Genomic DNA, 21,774 nt, shown 5'->3' with positions numbered 1-21,774 from the left:
ATTCTGATTATATTTATCATAATGTTTGATATGTTACTATCTTGCCTCGTATTTCATGGAGAGGGATTGTGTCTGTGTTGCTCACAACTGTGTCCCCAGGGCCACAGTACAGTTTTGGGCACATAGTAGGGATTGGTAGCATAAGTAAATGCATGTTTACCGACTTTGGCTTTAAGTAAATATCCCAAAAAGAATTGCATAATAGAAATACCTCATAGTCCACAGAACTGAGTCCTAATTTCTGTTCTGCTGTCAACTTAAATTGTGATCTTGGATCACTGAGGGTTTTGCAACCTGAGAAGCCAGCGGGTTTACCAGGTTCCTCAACATCTGGCATTCAGTGCTTCTGGTTGTTTGATAATCCTCTTTATCAGAGTACATAGGTGAGCAAAAGAAGAAAACTGGGGGGAAAGGTCAAAGTTTATTAATAAACAGAATCTATAAAAATAAAATGGCTTTAACTAGTGCCTTTCAATTACATGAACTTCTGGTAGTCAAGTATGGAGAAAGCCAAACATGTTCTTATCCCACCTTATCTATGAAATTGAGCAGATAGAGCAAACATTCCCATTAACTGGGATGCCAGGTGTGAAATTAATTCATATTGCCTAGATAAATCAAGGAAAAGAGAAAGAAAAGCTGATGTTTCCGTGTTTGTTAGCTTGTAAACATCAGAATCCACAATTATAACTTCATGGAGTGGCCACATTAATCCATCCATACATTGTCATCTGAAATTACCAGTCCTACCAAAAGAGTTCATCAGGATGGTAATACGAATGGTTTCCTGTGACAATGTTAAGCTAGGGGGAAAAAAGTGCTAATTGTCCTTAATTGCATGTATAATCTCAAAATAATGTGTATCAATTTCTAAAAGAAAAATCTGAGCAACACTTGATCGTCAAATATATTTAGTGAAATGATTCACCACTTGAGATTATAAAATCTTCTCTGAAAAGGAAAGCTCAATATGTTTCAGTGAGGCAAATTGGCTCTCCTACATTCATAATAGTTTTCCTACTTGAGTAATGTTTAATGACATCAACAATACTGACTAGCTTGTTTTCATTCACACTATCATAAACAACCTTGGAATATTTCAAGTTTTGTACTCAGTTGCAATTAATTATCACACACTGCCAATGTAATATTACAGAGTGGCACCTTATACTCTGGGACCCTAAGACTAAAAGTAGCAAATGTATCAACAATACCATGGTGAATACCTTAAGAGTTATTTGTGACTAGATTAACTGCTCTTTTGATTGTTATGAAGATGTATCAGTAGCCACATACAGAAGTAACCAAATGTTGGTTGCTTAGCAGCTGACATTGTTACTTTTAAAAATCTAATATGATCCTTTTGGTCTACTTTTTCACTCTGGAGGAAGATGCCATTAGTGAAATTAAGAAGGAGCTAAGCTTATCATAGCAATTTCCCAGTTCTCTCAAACCTTCTCTTCCACAGGGTATCACATACATACACAACACAGTCAAATATTGCCTTCATGTTGTATTCTGGATACATGTAATATGGATCCTTGATGGATCCATGCATAGTCCAGCCCTCTCCCATTGATATCCTAGTTCAGAACATCACTGGTTCCTCCACACCAACTCATTCTGCCTTTTAGACCTGTGTCCTTTCACTGTTTTCTTCTCCTAGATGGTTGTCAGTTGAAAAGGACTGGTGGATTTCATGGAAAGTGCTGGTTATCCTGATCTTTTGTTTTGGGGTATGAGGAAAAGTTACTGAAAACACATTTCCCATCATGCATGGCTCCATCCTTCACCCTTTTTTCAACAGGAGGAGTGATTTATCTGCCTTGGTAAGTCCAATATTTTGTCCCTAATTTACTGCCTACCCTACATGATCTATGGAGTGAGAAGCGCTGAGGATCTGCATTGCTCATTTGTTGAGCAGACCAGGTTAGACCTGATTGAGTAAATCGAGCATTCTTCTGCATTCTTATTGTGTTACTGGGTGAGGGTTCAGTCCTTTACAATATGGAAAACAATGGAATGCCCTGCTTGGTCTTCTTGTCTAAAGCTGAGTTCTTCATTTCAAGCTTACTTTTAATGGTGTATCTCTCTATTCTTCACTGAATTTTAGAACCCAGAGGAGAGGAGAGATACTCAGAAATACCCAATATGCACAGCAAAGTATGCAGTGTTCGCAGTGAAATGGGAAGTTATGTTTTAGTTATCACAATGAATAAATTAGAATAAATCTTATTTAATGATTGATAGACCAATGTAAAAGATATTTAAGGTTAGAAGATCTCTTCAATGTACCATACACATAAGAAAACTATTATGTCCCCATTTCTCTATCCCAAAGAAACCTATTGAAGCTTGATCATGTCAACATATTTTGTATCATTTTCTTTATAGACTCTGGATTCAGTGAATTTGGGTTCTGATCCTTTCTCACCTTTCTAGTAGATCAGTGACCTAGAACAAGTTACTTAAATTTTGTATGCCTCGGTTTGCACATCTGAACAATGGCGAAAATACTGCCAAGCTCATAGTTGTTTTGAGGAATGAATGAATGAATGCTTAAAAATTCACAGAATCAAAAAATTCACAGACTAGTGCATACAAAATAATAAGAAAACCCATTACGATTATTATGACTAGTATACTTAAAATTATTATATTTTGCTCCTTCTTTAGCTTTCATACTTTCTTCCTCCCTGACTGCCTCCCTCCTTTCTGCCCTCATGGGGTTCTGTCCTTCATGCTTGCTATAATACATTGACCACATGCATGTCTTTCTCCTTGGAATTTGTTCTCTTCTTGAGGTTTGGGGGAAGTTGACATTCACAGTTCACAGTCAGTAATGTACTGAAAATTAGCTGGACACTTGGAATATTCTAAGCAACCTAAAGTGTTGGGACATTTAAAGGCATTAAAACTAATTGTTCCAACTGGAATTTATCCAGAACAGCCATGGAAAATGCATCGTGAAGATTTTATTGACTATAAGTGGCAAAGACCTTGATTTTATGTGTCCTCTAAATGACAACACCTCCCTTCTCTCAATTGTCTGCCAGAAGTAGAAGAAAGCAAATTGCACTTCTTGACAGAGATTACTTGGACCTAAAATGTCACAAAACCAATTTTTTTCCAGGGGTAGCGGCAACATATAAAGTATGTGAGAGGCTAGGTGACAGAGACTCAAAGTCTGGATTTCCCTCACTTCTTACCTCCAGTCTGCTAATTACTAGCTGTGAAGTTTGAACAAGTGATTTATTGCTTTAAAGTCTCAGTTGCCTCATTTAAAAAAATGGGAATGAAAACATCGGTAGGACAGGTTGCTGTGAAGAGTAAAGGGGGTAACATTACTAACGTGCCTTGCGCAGGGCCTAGATCAAGTAGGCAATCAATAAACATTACTTTTACCGGCCTGATTTCAAAACCTTCCTTTGTTTTCAGATTTCACTTTGGCTGGAATCTGGAGAAAGAAGTTACTTCTTTCATATATCAGTATTCAACATAGAATAAGCAAACAATAGCCCCAAATCTGAGCTAAAGTTCAGGAGCCTCCCTTTTCAAGTCTTCACAGATTCTACTGCTCATGAGACACTCTTGTACCCAGTCAATAATTAGGATGCTGAGATATTATTTATTTATTTGATGTATTGAAAAAAAATATTTTTAACACCTGCTGTGGACTGAGGACTGTTCAAAGTACTGAGTAAGATAGTCAATGTTCCAGCTCTCAGAGGGCTAACATTCTAAAGATGGGGAGTTAGAATGAATAAACAAACAAGCAAGATAATAACAGAAAGTCAAGAGTGCTATAAATTAAAACAGGAAACTCTAAGAGACAATGTCTGGGTGGGGGATACAATTTTATTGATGAGTTTCTTTGATAAATATTTCAACTCACTATCTCTAAATGATGAGGGAGTCCAGCTGTGAGACAATCTCTGGCAAGAGCCTTCCAGGCACGGGAGAGAGTTAGTTCAAAGGCCCCGGAGGTGAGAATGAGCTTAGAATATTAAAAGACCAGAATGAAGACCAGTGCTGTTGTAGCAAGGTGACCTTATGTAGGAATGGTAGAAAGAGAGGCAAGAGAGATTAGGCAATCCTGAGATGATGAGTCAGAATTGGGTTTTGTTCCATAGGCACTGAGAAGAAGCTGAAAAGTTTTAAGTTCTCTCCTCTCCTTGTCTGTTCCTCCCATATCAATCAACAATCAAATATACTTCTGCCCAAATCAAAACCTAACAAAGCAAACTTGTATATTTTGGTTTATGCAACTGGGTACCCTGATGAGTCATTTAACCATACTTTGGTTTTTCAAAGAACCCAACTCTGATCACTCAATATTCCTTGCTAAGTGAAGCATTATTTATAATAGCCAAGATATAGAAACATCCTAAGGGTCCACTGATAGATGAATGGGTAAATAAGATGTGATACACACACACATACATACACACACACAATGGAGTGTTACTAAGCCATAAAAAAAAGCATGAAGGCTTGCCACTGGTGACAACATGAATGGATGTAGAGAGTGTTATGCTAGGTGTAATAGGCCAGAGAAAGACAAATACTATATGACTTCACTTACATATGAAATCTAAAAAACGAAACAAAACAAACAAAACAGAAACATATTCATCAATACAGAAAACAGATTTTTAGTTACCAGAGAAGAGAGGGGTTTGAGGGTGGGCAAAACAGGTAAAGGGGATTAAGAGGTTCAAAGTTTCAGTTCCAAAATAAGTAAGTCATGGGCATATAAGGTACAACATAGGGAATATAGTCAATAATATTATGATAACTTTGTATGGTGAGAGACAGATGGTAATAGACTCATTGTGGGGATCACTTAGTAATGTATAAAAATACAGAATCACTAGAAGACATAAATGAAAGGTGTTTTATATCAATTATACTTTAATAATAATAATGATGATGATGATAAACCAAAGATTCTCTGCTAAATGAGAACAGAGAGAACTCTGGCTGCTGATGGAGGTTGCTGATCCTGACCAAAGTCCTCCCTACTGTGGCTTTAGTAAGTAAAATTTTGCATTTTAACGTGTCACCTCAGCAAAGGGTATTCCTGCCTTTCTCTGTGACTTAACTGTTGTCATTACTGCCTAGAGAATGGAGAAAGAAGGAATTTACTGCTTGAAAGACTTCTTAATAAGTCATTGGCCTCAGCAAAGGTGCTTTTCCTTAATTTATAGAGGAAGTGATCAATCACTAGAAAATACATCTTTCTCATTAAAGTGAGCTGTTGGCCTCCTGCCAGTTCATCCCACTGAACTAGAGGGTCTAGGTCAAGTGCACATGGACAACCACTGCCATGGGTTTTCAGGGGATGGTTACGAATTTTGTCATTGCAATCAGAGCCCCCAAAATCTATAAGCGTGCAGGGATTTGTTAAAAAAAAGTTATATGGGAAGAAATATGAGGTTTACATTTCATGGGGCTAACTGCAAAAGTTGTCTAACCCTTCCTCCAAGTATAAATGACCATATGCCTATGGACAGTGGTGCTCCTTAAGATTTAGAAACCTGAGGCTGATGGTCAAAGTAGGGGATTGTGAGATGTACAGGCACACTGAGTTATCAAACACCTAAGCCTCTCCTTTTCAGAATATAGGAACAGGGAAGGAAGAATATTGGAGGAAACAGGAAAGCAAGAGGAAGGACAAGAGGACTGAAAGAAAAACACTGGCATTTCAAGGAAGCCAGAAAGACAGAGGAAGTTGAAATGTGGAGTCATAATACATATGCAATTGCTCAGCACTCTGGAAAACTGGTCCATATCTACTGTTGCTCTTATTTTCAAACAATGCTCAGAGCTCTAAGAGATATCTGTTCCTTCCCCTGTAATTTATGGGAATGAAAAACCCGATGCCAGGGCAGATCAGCAGACATTCCATGTCACGCTGGCCTGAGTCCTGCTGGTTCTCCTGACCACACAATGGCAGCTTTGGGACTGCTGCTTTCTGACCCACAGGAACTATCTATGGCTCCTCACCCTCCAAAGAAGAGAAAAGGTTAGGCCAACTGAGAGAGGTTTTGCTCCCCTACTTTTACCAAGGTATTCCTATAAGGGCCTATGAAGGCCAAATTATGAAGCAGCCCCCAAGTATTTTTGATTCTTTCACTCAAGGCTCTCATAGGAGAATTCATCCACCGTTCTCTCCATACAAGATACTCTCAGAGACAGCATTTACACCAAGATGTCAGTGAATTTTACTCCCATCTGTGTTTCAACCCTAAATCTAAAAGAATCATTTACAAAGAGTAGAAGTTAGATACTTTCTAGCCTTACAACCAATTTGTAATCAGTGGAGTCCATTGAAATCACCCTTGATATGATCTCTAAGATCCTAAATTATTTGACTTCTTCCCAGGTCTCTGGCTTTAATTCAACTACTACCTGTGATGCTCCTCTCCCTTCACAAACTGTCATTTCATCACCCACAGGGCCTTTGTACATGTTCTTCTTTCATCTGGAACTCTCTTAGGCTCTTTGCATAGTTAAGTCCAGCTTAGCCTTCATATCTCAGCTCAAATGTCACTCCTTCATGGAATCTTCCCTGCCTCCCCAGACTCAGTCAGACCTCCCAGCTATTAGTGCTTTTAGCTGCATGTACCACACCCTTACTACTCTCATACGGTTGTTTTTTTCTTATTGTTATCATTTCATCAATGACCATCTTTTCCCCTGCACAATAATGACATGAATCTGGAAGTTTACATGCTTTTTGCATGTTGTTTTCCCAATACTAAATGAAAATCTAGGAGGGAAAAATTCTAGACTGAAAGGAAAGCTATGCTAAAGGCCCTAAGGTAAAAAACAGCTTAACATGTTCCAGCCAACAGAGGAGAGCCAATATGGATGACCAGTGGGCAAGAGGGAGGAATAGCAGAAGATGAGAGCAAAGAAGAAAACAGGGACAGAACTTGTAGGAACCTCAAGATCTAGTTCCCAATTTACTGTAAGAAGATAAATCATTAGAAAGGAATATTTGTGTGGATTTTTGTTTTAGTTTTTAGTTTGAAAAAGTAGTATAGATTCCCTGTATACCTTTCAAGCAGAAAACACCTTTATAAGTACATTATCAAAATGAATAAATTGACAATGATACAGTACCACTAACTACAGACTGGATTTTATCAATTTTTATATGCACTGTGTGTGTGCATGTGTGTGTATGTGTGCATTATTATGGAATCATATCACATGTATAGATTAATATAAGTAGCACCACAATCAGGATATAGAATGATTCCATCACCATGAAGAAACTACCTCATGTTACCCTATAATGGCACAACTACTGATTTAGTATTTATCACTATAATTTTGTCATTTCTAGAGTGTCAGGTGAATGGAGTCATATACTATGTAACTTTTGCAGTTGGCTTTTGTCCCTCATGATAATGTCCTTCTTTGTGGTCATCTTGCACAGATGAAAAGGACACCTCACCCAGAATTGGGTTTGGATGCTACATATTCACCAAGAGGGTATGAAAATGTTTATTCCTAATATAATAAGAATTTGTGGAAGAATCAGAATATGTTTGCAAGCAGGTCCAAAATTGTCTTCCAAGAGCAAGGAGGGGAAACTACCTTTGTTGTTTATTGTGGTCAGGAAGTGGGACTGTGATAAGGATTCCCAAATGTAGTCCAGGGCTCATGTGGTTTGAACTTTCCACCGACACCAGAGGAAAGAGAACCCAAGCCTTCTTATCAGCTTGCCCACATATAGGACAAAAGGGGAAAAGGAAGTGTGGGCTTGAAAGAGGCAGAAGTCAAACGTCAAAAATTGTGTCAGACGTTTAAATATGAACTTGAGGTCCATCTAAATACCGTATGTATCAATGGTTTATTTTTATTGCTGGGTAGTTTATATTGCATGGTTGTATCATAATGTGTTTATTCATCCACCCATGAAAGGATTTGTGAGTTGTTTCTAGCTTCTAGCTATTACAAATACAGCTCCTATGAACATTTGTATGTAGGTATTTATATGGGTATAACTTTTCATTTATCTATAATAAGTACCCAGGAGTGTGATTGCTCAGTCCTGTGGTAAGCATGTCTAACTACATAAGAAGCTGCCAAAATATATTCCAAAGTGGCTATGCCATTTTACATTCACTAACAGTATATGAGAAATTGCGTTAGAGAGGTTAAGTATGATAACGACATCAACTCGCTTACACTTTTAAAATGATCACTTTAGCTGCCAAGTGAAAAATAGATAAGGAAGAGTTAAGGGCAATAGTAAGATCAGAAAGACTACTTAGGAGACTATTGTAAAACTCCAGAGAGATAATTATTTTATTTACAGAATTATAGTAGTAGAAGTAGAGGGGACTAGATAAAGTCAACACAATTAGTTTAAAAAAAAAAAGTTCAGGGGCCCCTGGGTGGCACAGTCGGTTAAGCGTCCGACTTCAGCCAGGTCACGATCTCGCGGTCTGTGAGTTCGAGCCCCGCGTCAGGCTCTGGGCTGATGGCTCGGAGCCTGGAGCCTGCTTCCGATTCTGTGTCTCCCTCTCTCTCTGCCCCTCCCCCGTTCATGCTCTGTCTCTCTCTGTCCCAGAAATAAATAAACGTTGGAAAAAAAAATTTTAAATAAAAAAAAAAAGTTCAGTGAATTTGGTAATTTGTCTGTGGTGGTAGTTGAGGGGAAAAGAGAAATTAAAGAATCAAGATTTTAGCTTGGGCAATCAAATAGGAAATGATTGCTTTGCTTATTAACACAAATACAATGGGAGAAGAGCAGTTTCTGGAAGGAATAATTTATTATATTTTGATCATCTTAAATTTGTAGTGCCCATTACCTAAGTGGAAATGCTAAGGAGTCAGGTGAAATTGTTAGGAAAGGTCAGAACTGGAGACAAGATTTGTAGTAATTGACAAGGTTTGACCAGACTTGAGTTTGTCCTTTTGAGTACAATGGAGGAGGTGGGGGGGGGGGGGGGGCGGGGTGGATTGAATAATCCATAGTGTTTGTAGGATAAAATAAAATGAATCATAGAAACTAGCAGGGTAAAAGTGGTGAGAAGGACATGAAACAGTAAGGATAAAAAAATAACATCAAAGGACTGAAGATCGCAGTAGGTTGTATAATTAGTAAAATGGAAATAGCAGGTAAATGATCTGGAAGGACAGACAACTTAGAAGGAAGACAACTTCACTCAGGAGTCAGAAAACTTCTCTGCAGAACCACCCGTCCCATGTATTTCCAATCTCAAACCTTGACTGTGGTGGTGGTGTTGACATGATATCGGACGCTTTTATGGTTCATGTCACATGTCAATTTGGCTAGGCCATGGTACCAAGATATATTATTCTAGATGTTTCTGTGAAGGAAATTTTTAAATAAGATTAAAACTTAAATAAGTTCATTTTTAGTAAAGCAGATTACCCTCCATAATTTGAGAGGGATTAATTCAATCTGTTGAGGTCTTAAAAGGAAAAACAACACCACCGCCAACAACAAAACTGACCACCTCCGAGCAAGCAAGCAATATGCTAGCCAACTGTGTTTGGACTCAAATTACAACTCTTATCTGGGTCTCAAGCGTACTTTGCAGATTTGAGACTTGCCAGCCTCCTTAATCACATGAGCCAATTCCTTAAAAGAAGTCTCTTTTGTAGATATATCATCTCTCTCTCTCTCTCTCTCTCTCTCTCTCTCTCTCTCTCTCTCTCATCTATATATCTATCTCCTGTCAGTTTTGGTTTGTTTCTCTGGAAAACAAAAAGTGATGAATACAACGCCCCTCCCTCTCTTTTAGGTACCATTTAATCCACATTTTTGAAGTTAAGTCTGAAACTTCAAAACAGCTTGATATTCCTGTGGGCTCTACACACATTTGCAAATAAGGAGGACTTGAGAAGACTTCAAAGATGTTTATGAAAAGCTTCACAGAATACTTTCTATTTACTGAGGCCTTGCTTTGTTCCTGAACTCTATGTTCCAGATTCTTGGTTCTACCATACATTTGGCTTCCTGTGTCCAACTTTGGATTTGTGGTCCAGTTAACCCCTTAGATCTCAACCCCTGGCCAAAAGGGCAGATCGGCTGGTTGTGGAGGGGTGGGGGTGGAGAGTGGCTGCCCCCATTCACAGGAAGGCTTCTCTTCTTCCCCATCTCCACCCTGTCTTCTCCCAACAGTTGGGAAAAGTTTCTATTATGACTACTCTGGCTACTGTACATATTTTATTTCATTTGAATATTTTGATGAACAACAGTAATATTCTGAAATCTTTTGATGAAACAATGAAACACCACTCAATCATTTAAAAAGAAGTTAATCCTTCAGTTTGGAATGACATGGATAAAACCGGAATGCATTACATGAAGTAAAATAAGCCAGACACCAAATAACAGATATTGGGTGTTCTCTTCAGAACATGGAATCTAAGAAATGTCAAACACATAAAAGCAGACTATAGAATGGTATTGCCAGAGACTGGAGGGTGGGTGAAAATGGGGAGATGTTGGTAATAGGGAACAAACTTTCAGTGATAAAATGCACATGTCTTAAACATTTAATGTCCACCAGGGTAACACCAAGCATATATTGTATACTTGGAATTTGCTAAGAGGGTACATCTCATGTCTTCTCACCACAAAAGAAAAAAGTTGGTGCATAATGTAAGTTGATGGATATGTTAATTCCTTTTATTTTGGTAATTATTTCATAATATATACATTTATCACAACATTGCATACACCTTGAATATGCAAATTTTCATCTGTTTATCTCAGTGAAGATGGAAAAAATTTAAAAGACTCAAGCACAGTTACACATAAAATATCATAGTGCTTGTTGATGAAAATGACCAGTATATTTTTTTCTGTTCCCATGCCTTTATGTTAACGTCTCTTTAGATATTTGCTTTTGATAGTCTGAAGCTGGGTTTTTAGTCGAATTCTGGAGAATAACTCATGGGAACAATATTCTCTGAGTTAACGATTGTTTGTGAAAATTTATCTTCCATCTCTATACTTGGAAATCTATTTGGCTGGATGTAACATCCTTGGATTCTGTGTTCCTTCTTTGGAAATATTGAAAGTGTCATTACACTTTCTTCTAAAAGTGTTGCTATAGACAATAGTGATGATAAACGGATTCTCTTTCACTTATGTGTATTGTAGTAGTTCTGTCAGGGTGCCCAGAGTTGGTTGGTCTTTCTTTCTTCCTTTTTTTTTTTTTTAAGTGTGAAATGTTACTAAATATGTCTTAGGTTTGGATATTCTAGATCAATTTTTCTTACGGATGTAATGGGTGTTTTAAGATGTAATTTTAAGTCTTTTTGTTTGTTTTTGTTTTTTATTTTCAGAAAAATTACTTAGAATTACAGGTTTTTTTTTTAATTCACTATTTCTCTACTTTGTTATTTTTCCTTGGAGACACATTTTATGTCATTCTGTATCTTCTTACATATGTTTAAATTTACCACTTCCTCTCAAATCATTTGGTTTTTTTTTTAATTCAGTCCTCTGTTCACTCATAATTTTAATTTCTGAACTAATTATTTTTACATCTTATTTGCAAATCTTTATTAAGATCTAATACATATTTACAAAACTATTTCTAATTATGATTTATGTTGGATTTCATATCTTGTGCCATTTTCTTTATGTAGTTATCTTCCTTAAATATGGTACAATTCTCATCTCTTTTGTGGTCATGTTTTCTGGCATGCTTCCTTGATGTGGGAATATCATTCTTCTCCTTACGCTCTTTTTCTTATAAGGCCATATAAAATTCTATGTAAATCCTTTTGTTATTTGTAATGTAAGAAAATAGGGTTTTTCCCCTCACTTCATGGCTCTTGAGTAACCTCTCCTGTTGTTTTGGTGTGGTGGTCAAAATATGTTTTCTTTTTGATGGCTCCTACCCCTGTTCCTCTCCTCCACTTTGACATGGACTTTCTTTTGTGTCTATGGCATGTCTCTTCAGGGCAAGGGTTTTCCTGAAAGAGAGCTTCTCTTGACTGATTTAAGAGTTCATGTGATTCAAACTACTCAGTCCCTTTAGAGCTCATATCAATCCCCTGCATTCACTTCCTTTTGAGTTGGCAAAGCCACTCCAGTTTGAGCAGCTGTTTTCAAGTTGACTGTCTGAAGTTCCCAGCGAGCACATGTTTATTTATCCACTTTTGTGTTTGGGGGAGTCAAGTCCACTAGATGCCTAGTTATTTCCCTTTGCTTTACCCTGCCAATTTTGTAGTAATATAATTACTATGACCGATGGCGGTTTATCCTCACATTCTATGTGGTTCATGTTGAAAAAAACATTTAACTGGTGTTAAGGTACACATTTTCCAATTTGACTATGTTGTTTGTTTGTGTCTTTGATGCTATATAGATACTGTCTATTTCATGGGGCATTGGAAAGTGTTTTAAATTATGGTTTCATTTCTATTTCCAAGAATTGCCTTAGTTTATCTTATTTATTTCACAATCCCTGAAGCTATTTAACATTATCATTCTCATTTTATGGCAAAAGAGATAAAGCTTTAGATATTAAACAAATTTTCCAAGGTCGAGTCTCTGGTAAGAGAAAGAAGTGAGATAGGAATTTGTCATTATTTTGCAGAGTACCCACTACCAAACACCCTCATAGGCTACTTCTAAGTGTAATCGAAGCTGACAATAGAAGGCAAAGTCGGAAGTGAACACGTGAAGAATAGGGAGAAATGTGTTGCACGTGGAGAGAATGGAATTGTCACAACCCTAGGTGCTTAATTTTTGGAAAATTGAAAGGTCAGTGTGGCCGTAGCCTTGTGGGCTATCAGAAAACCTTGAACTGATAGATAAGGTGTGAACAGGGGCATATGATTCAGAACATCGTAGAACAGAGTCAAAACTTTGGATTTTATGGGAGCCCATAGAGTATTTTAACATGTGTGCAAAATAGCATGTATATTCGGAGGGACAAATAAGGCATTAAGTATCTTAGACTCTGAATCATTCACAGACTACAAGTCCAAAAACATGGAGGATGGGACATATATAGAGCATTCTTGGATTGGTGGGGTGTTAACTAAACTCGTACTCGATGTGGAGAGAAGTCACAGATGAACTGCAGAGTTGGAGTAGGTGAGGCCAGTCCTTGCTCAGGAGATCATAGGAACTATGGCTTCCCCATCATAGTAATCACTGCTGTCAGTTGCCAAGGAGACTACAAAGCCATGTTGCATAATCAGAAACTGAAGAGAAAGACTTGTTTAGTTTGAGATAGAAAAACAGATTTTTTTTAAAAAAGCCACATTATCTTAATGGCATTATATTATTCAGAACCCTGCAGCAGAAGGTCCATGATATGTACATGTGAAAATGTGGCAAAATGATTTCACTTCCTTGCTTCATGTATCTGCTACCTTGTCTTACCCACCCCCCCCCCCCCGAGACTTTGTGAGTTGGTTTTGTGATGTCTCTTAGTATACTATCACGTTCTGCACTCTGTCCATTCTTATTCAACAAAGCAAATGCATCCGGGAAAACAGCAGAAAGGAAAATGCCAGTGACTCAGGTATTATTTTTAAATGCATTCAAATGACTAAGAATGTTGAAATGCTTGTAACTCTGTTCATATAAGGCTTCGTATCCAGCATTACTAAAATATAAATGAAAATAACATATAAATTAAAGCCACAGTTTCACATTTCATCATCCCTTTAGTGTTAATAAGTCTTATGTTTCTATTTAGACCTTGGCTTCTTCTATGTTTGGGATAAGTGGGAAGTGTTTGTCTAAAAGCCACTGAATAATGTGATGTAGATCAGGGACATTCTCACCTTCAAGGAGGTAGTGAGTCAGCAATATTTTTAAGGACCTATTTAAAAAAATTCTTACATTGTTATGAATTATGAGTCATTCACCACCTCCAATGAGTTGAGTGATTGATTGTGTCTTATGCATCTTTATATGCCCAACTCTCTGGATACAGAACTGTAAGATAGTTCAGAAAAAAAAAAAACACAAACATAACTGGACATCTACTCTGTGCCAAGCATTGTTTTTGATGTTGGAGATTACAGAGATGATGATGAAGCTATACTTGCTGTTAGTGAGCGTACAAATTTGTATGCTCACATTTAAGCATTATAAACAGCTTTAGATGAAACAAATAACAAAGTAAGTTATAAATAGATTTCTCTTGTATTATTCTCATTTACCTAAAAGCTCTGTGAGAGGATTGACTGGGTCCTAACCAACTCTACATCTCTCCAAGTGCCTGCAACTTAATACATTTTTGTTAAAATGAACTTTGTGTTCAGAAGACAGAGCAAAACTTCCCGAAAAACTTTAACAATGTTATAAAGACACAGCAAAAATGCAAAACAATAATTCAGAAATGGTAAAAAATGTTTATTTACCTCAATTCCATGGTTGAAGGCAATATAAGAAATATAATTCCTATTTCCTTTTTCTTAATGGAGCTTGTAACTTTATGGACAAGTAGCACAAACAAACACTGAAAACATTCTAGAACATTTAGAAGGAAACATACAAATACATGGGAATACAAAATGCACGTGGTAAAAATGGTAAGGAGTGCAGGCTACTCTTTCCCGAGGTATTTTTCAGTAGTTTAGCTCATTCTTTGGGAAGCAAGCACCTCTGCATTATGGCTAATCGAGGGAAAGGATGTGGCTGAAGTTAGGCGACAGGCAATGAAATCCAAAAAGCAACAGGTGCTTGCTTTGAATTTGTTATTAAATAAGCCACAATATCTGGCTTACTGGAGCATTTTGAAACGAGTCTACTCCTGTCATTAATACTCATAACATCTCACTGGTCATCAGAAAGCCATTCCTCTCTTCATCCCTTCACTTAAAATTGATAGTTTTTGCCTTCAGATTTCCATCTTGGAGTACTTAGTGGTTTTCAGCACAGTTAGCTATTCTCTATGAAATGCATTTTTTGTTAACCTAAAAAAAAGAAAAAAGTCTATTTTAGTTCAGGACAACTGCTAGCAGAGACAAGTCAAGCCATTTAGATAGCTCTGCTCAATTTTCCATTTCAAATGTCTTCAGTGCCCCAACAATAGCAGATTGTCAGTTTTCTTTTCTGTGGATTTTAGCATTTCTCCATCAAGTAATTTTGCTGCTAACTCCCACCACATGTTAGGGTCTAATGGCTTTATTTTATTTCCTGCTACTTCCAAAATAATCCCATTTTCCCAGAATTCTATCTTCAGTGCCTCTAACCATCATTCATGTCCAATGGACAAAACAATAATCAAACTTCTGACACCCTGGGACACTGGCAATAGTCATCTACAGTAGCTTTCTGTTGCTATAAAACTACCCACCTGACCTCAGGGAAAATCTGGGTAGAAAGAGGAAAGCAGAAGGACATCCTTACTGAATTTTCAGACTCTAGCCATTAGAGGAAAAATTATATATAGGAGGAGCACTAGGTTGAATTTAGGTTTATGGGGCCTGAACTAAAAAATATTGTGAACTCTTTTAAGAAAAAAATATTGGGGCACCTGAGTGGGTCAGTTAGTTAAGCATCTGACTTCAGCTCAATCAATAATAGCCAAAGTATGGAAAGAGCCCAAATGTCCATCAATGGATGCATGGATAAAGAAGATGTGGTGTGTGTGTGTGTGTGTGTGTGTGTGTGTATATATATATATATATATATATATATATATGTGTGTGTGTGTGTGTATATATATATATGTGTGTGTGTGTGTATATATAGATATAGATATAGATATAGATATAGATATAGATATCTACAATGGAGTATTACTTGGCAGTCAAAAAGAATAAAATCTTGCCATTTGCAACTATGTGGATGGAACTGGAGGGTATTATGCTAAGTGAAATGAGAGAAAGACAAAAATCATATGTCTTCACTCCTATGAGGACTTTGAGACAAAACAGATGAACATAAGGGAAGGGAAACAAAAATCATATAAAAACAGGGAGGGGGACAAAACATAAGAGACTCATAAATATGGAGAACAAACTAAAGGTTACTGGAGGGGTTGTGGGAGGGGGGATGGGCTAAACAGGTAAGGGGCACTGAGGAATCTACTCCTGAAATCATTGTTGCAGTATATGCTAACTAATTTGGATGCAAATTTCTTAAGAAATCAAAAATAAAATTAAAAAATTAAAAAAATATAAACTAAGAAACTAGGGACCTTTGTCTTAATGTGAATGCAGGAAAGTCGTCAGTCTTGGGTCTCTTACAGGTGCAAATCCTAGGATGCAGACTCTAAGGGATGACAATATGTTATTCACTAGAAATTTTCTTAGGGGTAAGATGTCTGGCTAGAAAGTAAGACCCCAAATGCAAGCTCAAGTACACAACTATAGTCATGGCAGTATTTTGTTATAGCAAGATATAAAACATGTAGCTACTGACAGAGACAGTAGAAAAGAATATATAAAAGAAGAAAAAGTGAAGAAGCATGCCAGAATATTCCAGTGTTTCCCCTGATGGTGAAGGGGTCAAAAGATATCTTTAGGAGAATACAATTTCCAACAGGTGGCTTTTATTTAGAGTGTCTTGCTGAAAATGTACAATATAAAACATCCCTGCTGTTCCCAGCCCATCCTTATATCGTCATGAGGTCTTCAGAATAGGTTTTTTTGCTCACTAGTACAGTAGAGGGGAACTAGAGAAAGTTCCTCATTTTGCATCAACAAAATGAGTCAACATCGGCAGACACAAGGCAAGCATAGCTGCATCTGATACTTTACAACCAGAATAAATGCGGGAGTTATGATAGAAATGAAGCACAACACGGGGGGCGGGGAGGGTCCTTTTGTGTGTTAGTTTAATACGGGAACGTTTTCGTTTGACCTCTCATCGTCTTCATTTTACAGCTGGAGAAACAAGGCAAAAACCTAAGCATGTATGTGCTCTGTATAGAACTAGATTCTGTTCATCCCAGAGCACCAAGTCCTTTGACTCCAAATCCAGCTATCTATGTGTGGACCAAACTACTCTTACTTTGACTGGCTTAGTTAATCCCTTTTCTTTCCTCTTGTAGATGAAAGGGATGTCTTTAACCTGCACTAAGATCTGAGCATTGACATCTGCTGGGTGTCTGTAAACTGAGCCAGCAGGAACCCCAGAGCAGCACTCTCTCAAAGTCTGCACATTAAATCAGCGGAGCCTTGGTGTGAGGACATGAGAGCACCTTGTTGCCTGTTCTTTATACTCGAATCCTCTGTGATCCCCATGGCCGACTTTTAAGTTGGGGAATCTACTTAGAAACATTAAGCATTGATAAGACCCTTCTTAATAATGCTGTATGTTTCAAATTTAATGATTACATAAGAAGGGGGATAAAAAGGTCACATTGCCTTTGTTTTGCATTTTGTGGGCCAGATCTCATTATTTTAAAGGTCTCTGTAGTTTCTGATAACTTCTGTGAACACAATAAAATGCTGAGATTTTGTCTCCTCTGTTTTGTCTCCTTCTTGGCAACTTGTAGGTAATGCTCCCCAGCTGTTCTCTAGCCCACTGTATTATCTTCTATTCAGGCCTAAGAAAGACCTGTCGGGCAAGGTGTGGGTTCTGACTGAGCAGTGTGGCCTAGCACAAGAAATCCAGCTGTGTCTGTTAATTTCTGGGGTCTGGGAAACCCACATCGAACTTGGGATGGGCACAGGGCTGGGAGGAAATCGGTGGATTAAGAACCAATGGACCTCACCTGAAATGCTTTGATCAATTGCAATTTTGAGATGCTCATTTTCTATCTGTGTATAAGAAACTTGGGGTGCCTGGGTGGCTTAGTCAGTTAAGTGTCCAACTTTAGCTCAAGTCATGATCTCACAGTTCGTGGGTCTGTGCCCTGCATCAGGCTCTGTGCTGACAGTTCAGAGCCTGGAGCCTGCTTCAGATTCTCTGTCTACCTCTCTCTCTGCCCTCCCCCACTCATGATTTATTTCTCTCTCTCTCTTTCAAAATAATAAATAAATATTTTTTAATTAAAAATTGAAGTCTGAGATTACTCTAAATGTGTACTGTTGAGTTCCAGGATACATGGAATATCAAAAAGCCACATTCACGATTCTTTTCTGACATATCTCACTCTGTCTCTAGAATCCAGAGTTAATTAGGGACACATTTTAGCAGGCTTCTATTAGGTCATGCCCTTAATTCTTCTGAGAATCCTTTTGTTCTGCTGAAAGAATTGAGTTAGATCACCTTAATCCTTCCAGAAATTCTTAACAAAGAATGGGACAACCACATATTAGACTTCCTTTGCCCTTAGATTGCATTTTAATGGTAGTGTCCAGTTTGGGACTTTGTCGTAAAGCTTTGTTCAAATAGCCAAAACTTTGAAATAATTAAATAATTATTTTTTAGTTTTTTTTTTTTAATCTTGCAAATCTTGGAATGGGTGGGCTGTCTGTATTTCTTCTCAATTACGTTTACAAATCTTTTTGTGTGCGTGTGTGCTCATTTGTTTTGTAACAATACCTTCTCAGACTTACCTACGAACCACCAGCTCACAATATCAATGTTGTGACTCAAAACCACCCAGCTGAAGGCTCACTTATTAATGTGTCTTCTGTATTCCAAGTTGGCACAGGTGATTGATTTACCAAATATTTTGCCACTACATAATGTGGGTTATCACTTTGCCAACAGCCTCTACATGTTTGTTCGCTGATCATTCCCAGCATTAAAGACAGTATTTTTTTACTTTGGTTATGGTAACACACCGCTTTCAACGTCAATGTCTTTATCAGTCAGCAATTGTCCAGTAATATTGCAAACTGTCAACATCATGCAACAACTAGCACTTAAACTTATTTTATGGGTCTGTACAGTGGATGCAGTTTGGCTTACCTAGACTAGCTCAGTACTAGGCTGCATGTGTATGTCTGCTCTACATATATATATTCTGAGGTCCATGCTGAAGGGAACAGAAGCTATTCCCAGCATGCTCTTCTAATGGCAGATCGCTGGAGCATAAAAGGACAACCTTCTGAGCACAGTTAAAGCTTCTGCTTCCATTATATCAATTTAAATCCCATCAGCCAAAGCACATCACCTACCAAAGCCCAAAGTCTCTGCCCACTGTGAAGCTATCACAAGTGTGGGAATGTTATTATTCTTCTACAGGGAAATAATGAATTAGGGCCAATGATTTAATCTACCACAGTGTCTAACACATGAAAACCAGAAAACTTTCATGGACATTGAACAGTTATTTTTGGTCAAAAGAGTGAAAGAACAGCCCTTTGTACCATGTTATTGAATGTGGGGGTAAGGGTAAAGCCAGTGAAGAAGGAAGCCAAATGAGCACATAAAGCAGAAATGTGAGAGACACAGAGGGTTCCCTTGATTCCTGACATCTTCCCCTTTCTTGCTCCCATATTCCTTCCTGAGCCTCAGAAGCTTTCTTCTGCTTCTTTGGGACTCTTACCTTATTCTTAAAATATATTTCAATTTTGGGGCGCCTGGGTGGCTCATTTGGTTAAGTGTCCAAATTCAGCTCAGGTCATGATCTCACAGTTTGTGGGTTCAAGACCCGGGTCAGGCTCTGTGCTGACAGCTCAAAGCCTGGAGCCTGCTTTGGATTCTGTGTCTGTCTCTCTCTCTGCTCCTCCCCTGTTCATGCTTTCTCTCTCTCATTCTCTCTCTCTCTCTCTCTCTGTCTCTCAAAAATAAATATTAAAAATTTTTTTTAAATATATTTCAATTTTATTCTTAAACTAGATCAAGTGGTTTTCTTACAGTTTGAAACTAGACATTACCAGTGAATACAGAAGGATGTTAATGAGGGCAAAATTCTATATTAGGTCCCCACTGTGTTCAACATCCCAGCCCTGGTGAGTAGGAAACTAGACTAGATGTCTCTCAGGTCACTCCTAGCTTAACAATGTCAGGGGACCTTCCTTTGAGGGATCCAGCTGTCAGGGGGAATCACACTAGCACATGTTACTAATATCAGTGAAAAACACCCCAAACTAGGTGAATAACTGAGCATACTTTAATGCTACACAAACAACTCAGTGTGTATATACTTTCCTGGAAGAGCATAACAATCATCTAAACATCTACTGTCTATCTTCTTTCACAGTCCAGAATAAGCGCATTAACTCCGGATTGTCTTCTTTAATAATAGAAGTATGAAAAGAAAACGGTAAGCCAAAGAAGGAACAGGGAGCAACATGAGTTTGCTTTTAGATGGTAATATTGGCAGATACCAATGACCTGGGTGTACAACATTGCTTCAGGGTAAAATAGTTTTTTGTTTCTTGTTTTTGTTTTATTTTGTTTATTTTTTTCAGGGCACAGGACTATCCAATCAACTTAGTCTACTCTTCACTTCCTCAGAAAACTGGATAGCAAGTTGGAGAATCACTCCAGATTTTTTCATATACCCTAGGAAAAAAAACCTCCTCTGCTCTTTCCTTACACAGTTGGACTCTGGAGTTCCCCAATGTGCATCCAAGTACTAAACCTAGAAACTTGCTAAAGAATATGCGGTGGCACCTGTCTCCAGTCCTCCTGCATTGGTAATGTTATTTACTTAAAGGAGATTGGTGTTGGAATACAATACACATGATTTGTTAGTAATCAGACATTAAGCAAATTACTTAACCTCTTTAAGGTTCATGTGTAAGATGGAGATGATATCACCTATCTATAGAGCTGTTGTGTTATAAGGTGATACACGCAAATTGATTGGCACAGTGGCTGGCAAATAGCAAGTTTTATTTTTATCTCCCTGTATTTTCTCTTATCTTGCCTTATCGCAGTACTGTTATAAATGGACAGCTATGGATAATATACCTTTTTTTAAGGAGAAAATAAAGGCATTACCTCTTGACTTTTTAATATCTATTGATCTTGACTTCAGTCTTTAACCAAGTATTCAGTGGACTAAAGCAGTTCTGTCCCTCTCCACGGCTTTCTGGCTTTTGTGCTATCTCTCCATAGTATATTACAACCAGAAAGAGCGTTGGAGTTATTGTGCAGATGAAGAAGCAGACAACTGAAAAGATGAGGCGGCTTGCTCGAGGTTATTCAGTGAGGTAGTAACAAGGCTGAAATTACATTCTATTCTAGTCTACCTTTCACTTTCCCATCCAAACTAATAAAAGAAAATAAAGGAATGTACACATTTCTCTGGTTAGTTTCCTGCTAATTTCTTAGGTAAAACCACAACAAGAATTTAAACAAAAATTTAAAAAATAAGGATAATAAATACAAAATGGAAAAAGGTGTGTTTTCCTGACTTTTTCTTAGCTCCAGATAATGTACTTACATATCAAGTCTAGAGTTTCACGAGCAGGGGACATACACGCTAATAACTGTGGGTGGATTTCAGAAATCAGTGTAAAACTAGTTTATTGAGTCCAAATATCTCTAAAAACCAATAGTCATCCAGTACAAGATCCAACAAGAGAATAGAAGGGCCTTCCCAGAACCCCCACCAAGTTTTGGATCTGGGAGCACTCAGCAGGGAGTTAACAGTATGATCCAGAAGCAAGCTTAATTTAAAGCACACAGCAGTGTACCAAGTTGGACCACCTGCATCGCAGAGACCTGGAATTTGTTCAAAACAGACAGAATAAAAGAGAAAAAAGAAGAGAAAAAGAAGATTCCAAAGCTGTACTTAGCTCCAAGAGAGATATGTTCTGGTTGCCATCATGCCACATGAGAAGGTGCCTGCATGACGTCAGGCCTGAACATGTGCATCCGTGCAGTTGGGAGTTCAGCTTTAGGACCAAAATACATAAAGAGAGTTGGCAGGATGTGCCTGGTGAATGCTG

General features: G+C 37.8%; 1 long non-coding RNA gene across 2 annotated transcripts in view; it reads left to right on the top strand.

Moving 5' to 3' along the window:
- LOC123380905 overlaps nt 1-21,380 on the top strand; it is a 46,613-nt gene extending 25,233 nt beyond the window's left edge. Inside the window, exons 2-4 of one of the 2 annotated variants that reach the window (XR_006587297.1) lie at nt 1,667-1,829; nt 20,076-20,138; nt 20,287-21,380. This is a non-coding gene — a long non-coding RNA (uncharacterized LOC123380905). Of the gene's footprint in view, nt 1-1,666; nt 1,830-17,027; nt 17,813-20,075; nt 20,139-20,286 lie in introns of those variants that run through there. The other variant, XR_006587296.1, reaches the window with a different exon arrangement.
- Nucleotides 21,381-21,774: the final 394 nt, after the last annotated feature.

This window comes from Felis catus, chromosome D2 (assembly GCF_018350175.1).
Source record: "Felis catus isolate Fca126 chromosome D2, F.catus_Fca126_mat1.0, whole genome shotgun sequence".
Lineage (NCBI taxonomy): Eukaryota > Metazoa > Chordata > Mammalia > Carnivora > Felidae > Felis > Felis catus.
This window is presented reverse-complemented; position numbering and strand designations above follow the sequence as displayed.